The 4,206-nt window shown below is 38.3% G+C and overlaps 1 pseudogene; it reads right to left on the reverse strand.

Moving 5' to 3' along the window:
* Positions 1-220: 220 nt before the first annotated feature.
* LOC138838625 (zinc finger protein 33B-like) lies at positions 221-1,414 on the reverse strand (annotated as a pseudogene).
* Between the last annotated feature and the right edge of the window lie 2,792 nt (positions 1,415-4,206).

Genomic DNA, 4,206 nt, shown 5'->3' on the forward strand with positions numbered 1-4,206 from the left:
TGGATGTTAAGTTGTGCCATCCAGGTGAAAGAATTTCCATGCCTGCTACATACATAACATTTCTCTCTCGTGGGTTTTTTTCTGATGGACAGAAAGGTGTATGATCTGCATGAAAGATTTTCCACATAGGTCACATTCATAAAATTTCTCTCCTGTGTGTGATCTCTGGAGGATAGTAGGTTGTAGCTTCTGGCTGAAAATCTTTCTGCAAATATGACATTCATAAGGTTTCTTTCCTGTGTGTTTGCTGATGGACAGTGAGGTTTGACTTCCAGGTGAAAGTCATTCCAAACATGTTACATTCATAAGGTTTCTTTCCTGTGTGTATTATCTGATGGACATTGATGCTTGACTTCCAAGACAAGGACTTTCCACACATGTTACATTCATAAGGTCTCTCTAATGTGTGTGTTTTCTGGTGCATAGTAAGGTTTCCTTTATGGGTGAAAGACTTTCGACACAAGTTACATTAATAAGTTTTCTCTCTAGTATGTGTTCTCTGATGGAGAGTAAGACTTGATTTCCTGGTGAAAGATTTTCCACACATCTTACATTTATAAGGTTTCTCTCCTGTGTGTGTTCTCTGGTGCAGAGTAAGATATTCCTTGCAGGAGAAAGACTTTCCACAAATGTTACATTCAAAAGGTTTCTCTCTAGTATGTGTTCTCTGATGGAGATTAAGATTTGATTTCTTGGTGAAAGATTTTCCACACATCTTACATTCATAAGGTTTCTCTCCTGTGTGTGTTCTCTGGTGCAGATTAAGATATGCCTTACAGGAGAAAGACTTTCCACAAATGTTACATTCAAAAGGTTTCTCTTTTGTGTGTGTTCTCTGGTGGACAGTAAGGTATGTCTTCCAGGTGAAAGACTTTCCACACATCTTACATTCATAAGGTTTCTCTCCTGTGTGTGTTCTCTGGTGCAGATTAAGATATGCCTTCCAGGAGAAAGACTTTCCACAAATGTTACATTCAAAAGGTTTCTCTGTTGTGTGTGTTCTCTGGTGGACGGTAAGGTATGTCTTCCAGGTGAAAGATTTTCCACACATGTTACATTCATAAGGTTTCTCTCCTGTGTGTGTTCTCTGGTGTCTAGTAATATTTGCCTTCCAGGAGAAAGATTTTCCACAAATGTTACATTGAAAAAGTTTCTCTTTTGTGTGTGTTCTCTGGTGGACAGTAAGCTTTGATTTCTGGGTGAAAGACTTTTGACACATGTTACATTCATAAGGTTTCTCTCCTGTGTGTTTTCTCTGAGAAACAACAGGGTGTTCCTTCTCAGTGAAAGACTTTTCACACTGTTTACATTCGTCAACTACAGAAGACACATGAATATTATATGCAGCACATATCTTACCAGGTTCACTGAAAATACCCATGCTCTGACAGCCAGTGACCTTTTCTATCCTCATCCCTAAGGAGTTCCCATTGTTCTTAATCAGTTCTGACTTCGGTATGGAGCTCAAATGAAAACTTCTTATAAGTCTCACTTTTCCCTCCCCTGGGTTACTATTCATGATTGCTACTTCAGAGAGATATTTATTGTGACTTTCCTGGCAGGTGCTAATCACATCCTCCATTTCTGGGACATCTAAAATGAATAATAGAAAAATAAACAAAAACATAAATGAGATCCATAAATTCCTTAATGTAAAGATATTTCCTCACATTCTGTTACAATATTTTCAAATATCAAAGCATTGCTTTATGCAGAATGTATATATTTCTCTGCAATGTAGTAATTAAGAAAGTAGTACTGACATTTTACAATGGAAAATAATGTTTTTCTCTAATTCAGATTTTTATATTTTTATCAAGGAAATATTTACTCAAATTATTCATCTCCGTACTCTTAATGCTTCCATTCTGAATCTCCCTCTATGCCCAGCACCACTGATACGAAATTGTCCTGATCCTATTTTCCTCCCTCTTGCAAAATACTAGTTTAAAATGAGATCTCCTTACTACATTTCTTATTGTCTTTTTCTCTTTATGAATGACTTCTCTACAGACAAATAGAAGTGCTAACATTAACTACACTGGAACATCAAATTCAGTTTCTCTCCACAAGAATTCTGGATTGACAATTCCTTGAGACAAAGGATCACCTAGTTCTCTTCCATACATGACTCAGGGCACTAGGAATACTATTGCTCTGTACAGCTCAAGATAAACAGACCAACTGGGCTCTGGACCCAACATCACTATTCAAGATGCTTTAACTCACCTGTGAATTTCTCTTCTGAGTCTTCTCTCATCCATGGTTCTGCACCTTGCTCCAGCTTCACAATCAAAATAGGTTTAGGAATACAGTGCCCTGTGAGTAAGAAATAGTGGAGAACTATTGCTCTTGCTGGGTCATCATTAATGCAATGTTGCAGACATCCTGTTCACTGGGTTGCTCCTAAATCTGGTTTCTCAATTGTTTTATTTTTGGAAGGTGGGATCGTTTTTGGGGCCTGAACTATGAGCCTGGGAGCTGTATCACACCTCCTAAGCTCAAGGCTAGCACTCTACCACTTGAGCCACAATGCCAATTCTGGCTTTTGTTCTGCTTTTTTCATGCTGAGGAATCGAGCACAGGGCCACAAGCATGCAAGGCAAGCGCTCTATCACTGAGCCACCTTCCCAGCCCATGGTGTCTCAATTCTTAACATCTCTATGGTGTACTTTCCACCAGCTTTGGGTTTATTTTCCCAATGTGTGGCTTGGACTCAGCTCTTTTGCTCAAATCTAGCATTCTACTAGTTTGTGTCTTGGCTACATTTCTAGTTTTTGAAAGGTTAATTGGAGATAAGAGTATCATGTTCATTTTTCTACAGTTGCTGGCTTTAAACCAAAATCTTCAGAATTCACCCTACAGAGTATCTAGGATTCCAATCTTGAAGCAATGCAACCTATGTCAGGTTTGGCTTACAAATACACACTTTTACACTTTCACCTACTGATTTCCAGATAATACTGACAGTAGTAATGTATATTCTATCTAGAGTGTAGATCCACCTATAATAATCACCCCAAGTCTGGATAGTCAGTCTCCTATTAGTGGATCATAGTTTAGAACATTTGTCCAACTACTGATTAGAAATCTTAAAGACTGAGAATAAAATGAGCTCTTGAGATACACATAATGAAGTTGAAGTTTCACTTAGGAAGAAATGACACTTCCCATGGACTGGAATCTTTTTTTTTTTTTTAAACAAAATGTAATGGTCCAAAGGCTTACATTTCTAACCCTATATTTAGGAGGTAAGATCAGAAGAGGCAGGCTTGAAACCAACCTGGGCATGGAAATTCAGAATATACCCCAACACAAAAGCCAAAATACAGTTGTGGCTCAAGCAGTAGTGTGAAAGGCAAACAACATCAAGCTCCCAAACCTGAATTTGGCTGGCTTTTATACTAGCAGTTTTTTTTACAAGGGAATGGACTGGAATCTTATACCTAAATAACATAGTAAAATGTCTACTAAAATAAAACCACTTGATCTTCCAAATAAAAGTGACCTTTGCTCACCCAAGGACATTAGGTTGTTATAAGTTTCCAGCATTACTTCTCTATGAAGGGTCTTCTGACCAGGATCCAGATCCTGCCACTCCTTCCAGGTAAAGTTCACAGCCACATCATCAAATGATATCAGCTTCTGTAATGGCACATTTCCATCAAGAAATTAGACCTGGGTCATGAGAATTCCAATCTGGAATTTCATTATGCTGCAGGTATGCTTTTGTCTTACATAAAATGTTTGCAGCTGGCTATGTTATATTTTCACTGCGAAAATTAAATAGCAAATTAGAAATATTTGGCAATACATAAACCTGGCCACTAAAATACACAGATTTTCAGAGAACTGGTGGCTTATGCCTGTAATCCTAGCTATTGAGGAGGATGAGCTCTGAGGATCAAGGTTCGTGGCCAGCCCAGGCAGGAAAGTCCATGAGACACTTATCTCCAATAAACCACCAGAAAACTGAAAGTAACACTGTGACTCAAGTAGTAGGGCACTCACTTTGTCCTGAAGAGCTGATGGACAATAACCAGGCCGAGAATTCAGGCCCGAAGACCAATAAAAAGTTACAGATTCCCTAACGCATGCAAACACATTTCTGCTGCTAGCAATAGAGACAAGATAAAAATTCTAAGGAGACAATAATCTGGCATGATGACATTAAGTCTAAGGTGGTGTCAAAAAAATTATATTATT

Source organism: Dipodomys merriami, unplaced genomic scaffold, assembly GCF_024711535.1.
Source record: "Dipodomys merriami isolate MVZ:Mamm:240054 unplaced genomic scaffold, mDipMer1.0.p SCAF_286, whole genome shotgun sequence".
Taxonomy (NCBI): domain Eukaryota; kingdom Metazoa; phylum Chordata; class Mammalia; order Rodentia; family Heteromyidae; genus Dipodomys; species Dipodomys merriami.